Below are 12,374 nucleotides of genomic sequence, written 5' to 3' on the forward strand. Positions count from 1 at the left end.
CATCTATGACAACCCAACAGCTAACATAATTCTAAATGGGAAAAACTGAAATCTTTCAATCTCAGATCTGGTAGAAGATAAGGATGTCCTCTATCACCACTCCTATGTAATATAGTTTTGGAAACATTAGCTAGAACCATTAGACAAGAGACAGAAATAAAAGGAATAAGAATAGGTAAAGAAGAAGTTAAATTATCATTATTTGCAGATGACATGATACTTTACTTGGAAGACCCAAAAACTCCACGAAGAAGCTACTAGAATTGATACACAAATTCAGTAGCATCGCAGGATACAAAGTCAATACCCAAAATTCAATAGCATTCCTCTACACAGAAAGCAAACACAGTGAGAAGGAAATTAGAGAAATGATTCCTTTTACAATAGCACTGCAGAAAATTAAATACCTTGGAATTCTTCTAACTAGAGAAGTTAAAGATCTTTTCAAGGAAAATAATAATACTCTGAAAAAATAGTTTGTAGAGGATTTCAGAAAATGTAAAGATATTCCCTGCTCCTGGATAGGAAGAACCAACATTGTGAAGATGACCATACTCCCAAAATTGCTATACCGATTTAATGCAATCCCCATCAAACTATCACCAACATACCTCGTGGACCTAGAGAAATTGTTCCTAAAATTTATTTGGATCCAGAAAATTCCTAGAATAGCAAAGGCAATACTGGCCAACAAAGACAAGGCAGTAAGCATTACAATTCCTGACTTGAAATTATGCTACAAAGCTACTGTGATAAAATCAGCATGGTACTGGCAACAAAATAGACCTGAGGATCAATGGAATAGATTAGAAGATGCAGAGGCCTCTATGAACACACTCAGTCAACTGATCTTCAACAAAGGGGCCCAACACGCTTACTGGAAGAAAGATAGCCTCTTTAACAAATGGTGCTGGAAAAATTGGCTCTCTACATGCTGAAAACTAAAATTTAACCCAGGTCTGTCACCATGAACTAAGCTAAAATCAAAGTGGATTAAAGATCTGAACATTAAAACAGAAACACTAAATCTCCTGGAAGAGAAAGTAGGGAACTCTTGAAGACATAGGGATAGGCAAAGAGTTCATGAACAAAAATCAAATTGCATGGATAACACTTGAAAGAATTAACAACTGGGACCTCCTGTTATTGAGAAGTTTTTGCACATCAAAAGAAATTATCAACAAAATGAAAAGACAACCCAAAAATTTGGAAAAAATCTTGACTAATAAGCACTCAGACAAAGGTCTGGTCTCTAGAATTTATAAAGAACTAAAAAATATTAGGGCCCCAAAATTTAAAGACCCAATCCAGAAATGGGCATCCGAGATGAACATATACTTTTCAGAGGACGAAATTAAAGAAGCGAATAAATATAGGAAAAAATGCTCCACCTCACTAGCCATCCATGGACTGCAACATAAAACAACACTGAATACCATCTCACTCTGGAAATAATGTCTATCATAAAGAAATCAACCAACAAATGTTGGAGAGGCTGTGGGGAAAAAGGAATACTTGTCCACTGCTGGTGGGAATGTAGACTGCTACAACCATTATGGAAATCAGTGTGGAGAATCCTTAAAATGTAGGACTGGAAATCCCATTCAAACAGGCTATCCCCCTACTGGGAATTCTCCCAGAGGATCTGAAAATGTCATAAAATGGTGATATATGTGTACCTATGTTTATAGCAGCACAATTTGTGATAGCCAAATCTTGGAAACAACCAAGATGCCTGTCACCTGAAGAATGGATGAAAATGATGTGGTATTTTTATACAATGGAGTATTACTCAGCTATAAAGAATGATAAACTTGAAGTCTTCATATTTAAGTGGATGCCACTTGATACACTCATAAGTGAAATAAACCAGACTCACATGTGTAAATATCATATAGTCTTTCTAGTATAAGAACTCAAAATAAAAAATACAGATAGAAAGGTACAACACAATTAAAAGGAAAACAAGAACTTGAGGATTGGGCAATGAGGAAAGGGCAAGGAGAAAACCTGGGAAACATGACAAGGGCAAAGCCATAAAATTATATGCACAAGATGGGGAAGGCAAGATCCTGAGAATCAGCAGCATGTTTTTGAAACTAGCAGTTAATGGGTAGGATTCTCACCCTGACTAACTATATATGCTGATAACTGTGATCTAAGCAGCTGCACTGAAGATAGCAATGTGTAATTGTAGGGTCACGCTTTGAATGCCTGCCATTCTGGTATTCTAAATAACTACTGCTTGTCATGACATACCAATTACTGTCATAATATCTCTCAAGTAAATGTTTGTTTTTTAAAAAAAGGGCAATAAATGAAAACAAGTGACAGGATAAAAAAAAACCCACAGGACAGTCCTGCATATGGTTAGATTTCTTAATATCTGTGTAAAATTATGTAATTGTTTATTCATTTTTTTAAACATATTAACTTTATTTTTTTCTTGTTTATTCATTTTTTTAACTTTTTGTCTTCATATTCTTCAGGGACTTAAACTTTACTGTATCAATACTTGATGGAAAATACCTGTTCCATGTTATGTCTAAGATGTTTGATATTCAGACAGTTATTGAAGTTAAGCTCAACTGTGTATGTTATTGGGTAATAATATCATGAAGCTCCTCTTCTGGAGGGTTAACAACTTAAGTTTGTAGATCAGAAATTAGAGAAAAAGAAGGGCTGCAAGGACAGCCAACATTTTGACCCTAGACTTTCAAGGTCCGTGAAGACTCAGGACATAGGAGAATCTACACTATAACATCATGTAACTCACTTGTGTCCCAAATTTTCTGATTAAGGAGATTATGGGGCCACAGAACAACATGATCAATGATGTAGAGTGTGCCTAAGGAGAGTCACATGGAGAGAAACATTCTCTCTGGCTTTCACAGAGAGCAAATTGGTCAAGCAATGGCCGAGACTCATCCACATGGCTGACACTCACAAAGGACCTACAAACTGTGGTATAGGATTTCAAGTTAAATCCTGAGGGGATTTGAATGACCTTATCAGGTACAAAGCTGCATTTCTTGTTATATATGTCTTTCTTTATCTTGGTCTTAACCATCCAGCAGAAAAGTATGAATACTAAGTATAAAAAGTAAAACCGCATTAATATGCTGAGCTGTAAAAAGCTCAAGCCAACAATTTGGACATTGCCAGTCTTATGGAAAAATCACTACTATTATGAACTACTGGACTATATTGGGAGATCCTGCTGAATTCAAGCACCTACAATATTTAAATGACAACGGAATACCTATTTCTGACTAAACTAACCAAAAAAATGGGATAGAAAAGAACGACCCTTTTTTTATGTGTATACTCAAAATAGTTAGGATAGATATAGAGCTCCATTCTCTTAATTCAATGAATAGAGAGTTTTGTTATAATAGTGTTTATAAACAAGATATCATGTCTGCATCTTGTATAATGAATAACCACTAAGACAACAATATGCAATGTATTAATTATTGAAAATGTGCCAGTAATCAGTTGTGAAACTGTGTCATTGATATTTCTCAATAAAATTATTGAAAAAAATGATTGCTCCCATGCCCAACAGTGCATTTTTTGGTTGTTTTTTTTTTTTTTTTTTTTTTTTCTGAATCTGGGATTGAACTCAGGCCCTTGCGCTTGCCAGGCAAGCTCTTATTCTACTGAGCTATCACCCTAACCTCAGCGAATGCTTGTTTAAGCCCAAAGAGAAGGAGGGTAAAAGAAGAGTCTGAGTTGAAGCCTGCTACCTTGTACAGTGGTAGATCCATAGGGCCTCACTGCACAGAGTGGAGTTGTAGTGATCCTTGTGTTTCAGCCTCCCAAGCTCTGAGATAACAGGTGTGCGCCACCACGCCCAGTCACGGTGCAGCCTGGGGGTGGGGGCTGGCTCAGCTTCTGGTGCCAGGGATTGAGCCCTGATCCCTGTGCTCTGCCTAAGCAGGTGCTTTAGTCAGCTGGGCTATCTGGCATCAGCCACAACTTTGATTCTTCTTACTGTTCCCTGACCAAAGCTAGGTCACATTCTTCACTATTACTCTTTAGCTAGCAGTCATCTGGCTGGGGAAGGGAATAAAGGGAATCTGTTAATCCATGGCCTCCCAACACCACCAGGGTTTTGATAAAATGGAATGAAGAGTAAGAGCCAGAGAGGGGTCAGTTAGAATTGTCTGCCTCTAAAATGACATATTATTTAAAGATATATAGTAATGACTTAAAAACATGAACAGGAATACTTAGGAAATTTATACATATGTATATCTGTAGGGAGGAAGAGAGAAGAATAAAGCTAAGAAGGAACATGAAGATTTCCTCTGAGTCTCTATTATATTTATAAAGTCATATGGAAAAAAGATCTGAAAGAAATGGAAAAATATTAAGTTTCAAATCTGGAAGTTAGGTACATTAATTTCACATTTCTCTAAAAAGTATTTTTTGGACCAGAGAGATAGCTCAGTGGTCTAAGCACCTTCATGTGGGGACCCGGGTTCGATACCTGGCACTGCATTCCATGCAGGCCCCACCCTGGGCCCACCGAGCCAGCCACTGAAGCCCGGGGTCATGGTGCAAGCCTGTAATCCCAGTAATGGGGAGGCTGAGACAGGAGGATCACTGTGAGTCTGAGCTGTGTAACAAGATGCAGTACCAAATACGTAAACTTAAAAGAACATTTAAAAAAAATATTTTTCTGTAATCGTTCAAACAAGGGAAAATCTTTGAAGGTATTTTATGAATTGTAAGCATTGGCAGCAGGGTAAAGCCTGTTTTTTTACCACTGGAGGAAGAAAGGTGTGCAGTACCTGGGTGAATAACACGAGAAGGGAGAAGTAACACGAGAAGCCCAGGAAGCTGTGGCCCTCAGGCCACTAGCAGGACAGTGTCTGGAAGTTGAGGCCCCTGTGCTCATGTGACCTAGGGCCGCCCTGGTGTGTGCTCTGAAACAATTAAGATAGGGTTTAAGCAACCCACGGAACAATGTTTTAAGTACTCATGAAAGTTCATCTTGTTCTCACTGACATCAGCGTGAGAGCTCACGCCTTGTGTCTCCCAGTAGCTGATGGCCCTACCATTTCCTCCCATAAGAGAGAGGCCATGCAGGACACCCACACAGGGGAGCTTTGATGGGAGGCATTTTATCCCCTTCCTCACCAAAAATAAAAAATGTAATGAATTGTTTTCCAAAGCTGATGGTTTCGGAGCATTCATTTTCATGAAAGCCAGTCACTCCCACATAGTAATGGCTTCCGTTTGGATGCGATTTGGGCTTTCCGAGGTTACCAGTTGAGGTTTTCCAGAAAGAACTACAACGGTCTGACAAAGAGCTGTCTGGGGGAAGCTGAGGGAGAAAGAGCTAAGGAAGCAGAAGGTCTGACGCCAGGACACCCCCAGGACTGGCCATTCAAAAAAGAGCTCCATGCCAAGGAAAGACAGACAAAGTCACTTTAGAACAGGATTTAATTTATGCAGACGAAGAAGTCAGAGAAAGAAGAGACAGACTTGCGGTTTCATTTTCACTCTTACCTGCTGGGGACTCAGGTCCCCAGGACTGGAAGTGTATGGAAAGAGGAAACCTAGGGAGGAAAAGAAGGGATGCCTGTGTCATGGAGTGTCTACAGGTCTTAATGAAGCCCTCAGATTCTCTGCCACTCTGTTTTTCTTATGTTCTATTAATTGTCTTAGAAAATGAGGGAAGGATTTCACTGTGGGAAGAAGGAAAAATAAGTTTTGTTTTCCAGTTCCATTAAATGTGGAAAAGGAGGGAATCGAGAAAACGTTCTGCCTGATTAATCCCAGGAACAGGAACAGCAACAAAGCTTTCCCTGAGCAAGTATATGCAGTACAAGTCTCTCCTAGCTGAGAATCAGTCAAATCGCCTTTCTTATTTTTGGTGCGCATTAGACTATTCCAGAGGACAGGAGTTCTGGGGAGCTCAAGGCCAGCGAGCTAGAATGGCCATTTAATTCCATTCTGGTTATGCTGACAGATGTAACTGTCATCTGCTCAGAGGCAGCTTTATCGCCAGCTCCAAGGACAGTAGGGCAAAGCCAAGTTTGTGAAATTTCATGACAATAGAAAAAGTAAATCTATTAATTTTCTAATAGGTTTGTACTTGATGGAACACAGTGACTTCATAATGCTTTCCTACCTCAGGACCTACACTTCTGGACTCAGGCTCCTCAGACCTCCAAAATACCACCTTTTGAAAGCTTCTGGACTTTCCAAATGTTCTTATTATTTTATAGAGTTTGCTTCCAAAGTGATTTGGAAATGTTACTTTGATTTTTTAAATCAGATGCAGGGTCTCACTATGCAGTTCAGACACATAGTGATCCTTCCATCTCAGCCTCCACAGTGCTGGGATTACAGGCATGCGCCACCATACCTGCTTTTGGGTCCAGCACAGCATATGGCCAGGGATCAAACTCAGGTCCTTGTGCTGGCCAGTAGGTGCTTAGATTTGCTAAACTATCTCCCCAGCCAGAAAATTTTGATAAAGAAGTAAAAGTGTCATATGAACACCAGAATGGTAGGTAAGATTATTTCAAGGAATTATAAATATTGTGAATTATGAGTAGTAAAATAAAAGTGCTTAATTTGTTCTTATATGTTTTTGTTTATAGTTTGTTTTTGTCTACAGGTCATTTTGGTGGTAAGTTTGCCTTTGACTAGAATATATCCAGGGTGACTCTCCATTTATCTTTCTTTTCTCTCTTTTCAAAGAGGTAAGGAGATCCAACATCTCTTTAAGTATGCACACTGTAGAAGAATATAATTTAAAGAACAAATAAAGGTCAGAATCTATCATGAGAAAAATCCTTTTGCAGGTAACCTCTGAAAAGAAGCCAACAGCCTGAAAATAAGTAACAGCATTTTTGAAGGATAGAAACTAAAAATTAGAAGCTATAATAGATGGTATTTGCTTTGGCTTCTTCAGGAAAATGGAGACATGAAATCTGTATTCTTTGGAAGACTCTGATTGGAAGGAGGAATATTTTATTACATCTTTAAAGAGTCATAGGCAGGAATGAATTTTTCTGAGAGCTTCTCAAATATTTCCTGAACATTATCCCTTTGGAGAGGCTGGAGCTTTGATGGATGTGGCTGTCGCTTCAGAGATGCCCTAAATGGTATAACAAAAGGATGTGCGTCGGGGTGTCCAGCCTTCTAGGGAAAAGCATAGACCACAGCACTCCCAGGGTGAGCTGGCTTGGGTTGGTGCTGATTTAGCAGCAGTGCAGGTATTTGCACAATTTTAAACCATAAATGACCCAGATGCTGCAGACCGCCAGTGTTCAGGCTGTGAAGACACACATGTGGGTAGCACGCCAACGATGAGTTCAATCAAGTCCAACCCATTGAGTCATAAGTGGAAGGAAGGGAGCTCCGGAAGTAGCTTGGCTTCTTCAGCTGTTGACCTGCAAGCCAAAATAAACAAGATTGAGCAATATTTTATCATTTTTCAATTCAGCAGCATGCAGCTTAGTAGGGTGCTTCCCAAAACAGAGAAATGGCAGGCATGTGCTTTTATAAAGGAGCGACATATTCCCTAGCTAGTAGTTTCTTTAAGGTTTTTATGCTGTGCCTCAAATGTAATTTTAACCTTTTTGAAAAGTAATTGGAGACAGCTAATGAAAGAGGTTTTACTTCTCAAGTAACTGATCTACTATAATTGAGATTGCTAAGAGGTGATGACCCCTACTATTTATTTTTCCTGTCAATATTATTCCTTTTGTTCTTTAAAAATAAATTTCACTGTTCCCTCACATGTGACAAACAGGCATCTTATGCTCTGAACATCCACTGAGAACACATTTTAGACTATTCCAAATGTCTGTACAATGCTTTCAAGCCTTCCACCAGGCTTTCGCATGAATGATACTGCACCACTTTGAGCACAGAAGAGTGTGGCTGAGTTCAGACAGACACCCCTCCAGAAAGGCTGCATCCTTTGAAAAGCACAGAGCAGACGACAGCCAAAATCGTTACAGGTCTAAGATGAGTTCCTGTGCTGTTGGGGGTCCTGCGGAGGCCACCCCACAGAGATCAAGTGTCATCAATTGACAAAAATATGTTTTAAAAAAACAAACAACTTTCATGCCTTTTAAGCCAGTGCTCTAAGATCTCCTTCTCCTTTTGCATCCATGTTCGTGTTTCAAGGTCCGTGCTGGGAACAGGGCCAGGGGCTTTGGGCTCTATGCGACACCTGTGGGGAACCAAAACGAGCCCTTCACAGTCAGCAGGTGGGTGGTAGGGAGTGAAGTCTGTGGAGGTTTCAGTAGTACTTTTTAAAACCCCATTGACATAAATCTCAAAAGCAAGGGCAATGTCTTATTCATTTGTGTATCTTCACATACCTAGCAGTGGCTTGTATGGGATGGGTATTAAAAGATATTTTTTGGTGTTATTGATCATTCAGAGAGTAAAATTATTCTGCATGTACTATGATGGTCTCCAGAGGGGACAGAAACATAAAGTGAGGTCCCAATTTCAGAGTTTACCACAGGGGATAACATTTTGTCCGGCTTTCAAATTCACAAAAGACCTAAAACATTGTTCAGTTTTACCTGGTGAAGCCATATATGCCTTAATAGGGGTAATATCTACATGAATGAGAAGCAAAGCTGTTCAGACTTAAATTAAACCATTATTTCTGTAATCCTTTCAATGCTTTTTTTTATCTTTAAAAAAGTGAACAGCATATTATCTCATTTCCATCAATCTATTGTCTGTCTCTCTGTCTATATCATTTATCCTTCTATCTGCAATAAAAGATTGATAAAAATGAATTAATGCCCAAATGCTGATGTAATATTACTGTAATAAGGCGGAGTTTTATTTTGTTTTTTCTTTTTCTTCTATGCCTCATTGTTTTGCGGGTGTTTGAAATCATTATCTGAATTTACATATGACTTATGTAATCATAACAAGCAACCTATTCATTATGCAAAACAAGATCAAGCTTTCAGCAAATGTGTGAATAAGGAACTCTGGTCAAAGGTGTCTTCTCGCTATTAAACTGAAATAACTGGTATTTCCATTAATAGAAATGGAGGCATTAAGAAAAAGAACAAATTTCAAGGAAGAAACGTTTTACACTCATGGAACAAGAAGTGCTTAAAAGGCTTCTGTGCAGAAATGTGAAGGAGGAGTTTGGGAGAGAAGTGGAGATGCAGATGAGCAGCTCCTGGATGCGCATACAGTCACAAAGGAAGAGCGAGGTCCTCACGGAGCTGACAGACCTTGTGCACCTGCACGGAGGACAGCTGGGTAGACAAAGCTGGACTGTGGCTGGAGCTGCTAGTGAGAAAACATGAGAAGCAGTGTGTGATGGTTCTCACATCACGCTGGCAGCGGGAAGGCCGCACTAAAAGGGCCGAGCGTCGCCAGGTGGATTGTGCAAAACCTGTACTTCTTGGTGACTAGGTCTTTTTCTGTGCTCACCAGCAAGGATGAGGTAAACACCATGCTCTACAAGAATAGCTAACTTTAGGAAATATTCAAGCAATGATGGTACATGAACACTGTACAGTGCACACTGGTACTTGAGGTATGAGTTTATTTCATAAAAGAATTAATGGTGCAAAGAAGTACAGAAAAGCACATTCTATAGGAGCATTGAGCATCTCCTATCATTCAGAGATGGTCATCGTAGATATTTTTTGTTTTTACATTGTTATAGGTAAGATAAAAACAAACATATCCAGGAAAAATAATGTTACCTAGTCAAACTGCTAGAAAAGAAGATAATTAATAACCACTGTTAGAGGTGGGGGTAGGGGGACAAACATGACACCTTGTCTGAAAGCCTGGCCTCCAGAATGCAGTCCTCCAAGCAGAACTAGCTTGAGGAATCTGGAGCTTGCCCAGAAGAAGTGCAGGAAGAGACCAGGCCCAGAGACAGAGAAAAGCTTTGTGCCTAGAAGCCTGTGGGTTTTGTAGCTAAACAGCATACATGGCCAGTCTCCTCAGGTAATTCATCTGGTGGCATACACAAATCTCTCCCTCTTTCTCTATTTCCATATATTAGATTGTGATGACCCTGGTATAAGTACAGATGGCTAGAAATACAGAATAGAAGTGAGGCGCTGTTCTGGAAGCAGGAGGAAGTGAACTTGCAGAGGATTTTGGAGACTTTTCCCTAAAAGATGATAAGAATTTAGCAAGATGAATCTGTGTAGGGAGAATGGGAAGGGTTCACCAGGACAGCATATAAAGAAGCTGTCAGATGCCTGAGAATGTGGGCTGTTCATCCAGACTTGGGAAGGTCATGGAACTTCCGGGAAAACCTACCTGCTGTGTCTCCCACCAGCTGCGTGCATGAGAAGTAATGAACCCCACAGCTCTCCATCCACACTGCCGCCCTTGATGCCTCCCAAGTGCTGCTGCTTCCGAGGGAATCCTGGACGTTAGAGCTCCTTGAATGTCTCTGCTCTCAGAACTGAGGGATGTCCACATTCACGCTCTTGGAGTTCCTACAGGATGCAGACGACACTGGCCGCTGGACTTGCTCTCCCTTCTCCCCTCAGCCATCAACTCTAGAAGGGGACATTGGGCCACCTAGGAGAAAGAATGAGTGAGGAGACAAGGAATCACTCTTGGTGGCAAGAGTGAGTATTGCTGAATAGCATTTGCAATACACTGTGTAACGGCATGTTGGAAGATCAGTTGGAAGATGATTAGAATCCCTGAGTTAAGAAAGATTGCAATACAAAATTTAAAAAGTGCCACTAAAAATAGAGAAGGTAGAATAAAATAGAAAAGAGGTAAATCAGCATAATGAAGATGTTAGGGATTACTTTAGAGGACTAATAAAGAGACCAAGTTCATGGATCCATCTGTTGCCCGAGCGGCTGGAGACCAAATATATTCTTCAGGTAGAGTGAGTGTATGTATTAGGTTTATGATATTTGCAAAATATACAGGCAGAGCTGTAAATGCAGATGTAAATCCTAAACAAGAGATATTGGGGTTGGAGATACCAATAGCAACCTCTAGTTACAGGGATTAGTTGAAACCAAGACAGCTGATAAAATAATTATAGCTTTTGACCCCCAGCTATTAGCTCTTGCTCAAATTATATGGGAACCATGAATAACAGAGAATATACATTTTTTGCCAGAAAGTAGAAACAACCTTCAAATCTCAAAACTGCAACCATGTGAACTCTTTAGCTACACCTTTGTCAGAATCTGAACACAAGCATCTGCAGAGAAAACATATTTTGTCTTGTAGACTGGCGTCTAGGCCAAAATTCTTAGTTTGGATAAGAAGGCTATATGATTTTTTTTTTTTTTTTTTCTGAACTGAGGATTGAACTCAGGCCCTTGCGCTTGCCAGGGAAGCACTTATTCTGCTGAGCCATCTCTCCAGCCCTAATATTTGACATATTGTTGATCAAGGAAATTTTGTTTTCTTCTGTCATTTGATCAGATTTTCATCTGGCTCACTTCATTGCTTACTACCATCAATTGTACCTTTAATAGTAAGGAATTGGCAGCATCCAAAGGCATTTACATATACAAACTAGATGGACTATGAAGAAAGATTTGGAAATGGACGTACAGATATTTGGAGGTTTTGTTGTTGTGTGTGTGTTCTGTTTAATTTCAGGGCCCCATTTAGTTCTCTCTCTCTCTCTCTCCCCCTCCTCTCTCTGTGTCTCTCACTCTCTCTCCCCCCTCCTCTCCTTCCCTCCCTCTCTCCCTCTATCCTTCTCTCCCTCCCTCTCTCACACTCCTTCTCTCTCTCCTCCCTCCCTCTCTCCCCTCCCCTCCCCCTCTCCCCTCTGTCTCAATCCCTCCTTCCTCTCTCCCTCCCTCCCTCCCTCTCTCTCCCTCCCCCATCCCCCCCTTGTACCGGTGATGAAACTCAGGACCCTGTGCTTGCCAGGCAAGCTCTTATTCTACTGAGCTATCCCACCGCCCCATTTAGTTCTCATTCTCTCCTGAGAAAATCAGTTTGAGTTTGGTGATTCCTTAAATGTCAGCAAGAAGCTTCTGACCAAGAAGCAGTCTACACAGCATGCCTCAAGAAAGACCGGACTACACTGCTTTTCATTACGGACCTACTCATGATTTCATCACCAAATAGCTGCTGCTTCGTCATGCAGGTAAAATTTGACAGTTTGTGTCATTTATCTCAAGCTTCAGCAGTTCATCCTTAGTTATAATGGCACTATATTTTCTTTGATAAAAAATAAATGATATTTTTACATTGTTTGAAAATTGTTTGAAAGCCTCTGCGGCAGTAAGTTCATGTCAAGTTTGCAAGTTAGTGAGACTTTTTGTTATTTATAATCACTTTATAAATTACAAAATCAATGCAAAATTTTAAAACATGAGCTATACAAAGTCAAAAAGTAAAAAAAAAAAAGG

Source organism: Octodon degus, unplaced genomic scaffold (assembly GCF_000260255.1).
Source record: "Octodon degus isolate 3935 unplaced genomic scaffold, OctDeg1.0 scaffold00046, whole genome shotgun sequence".
In the NCBI taxonomy this organism is placed as follows: Eukaryota; Metazoa; Chordata; class Mammalia; order Rodentia; family Octodontidae; genus Octodon; species Octodon degus.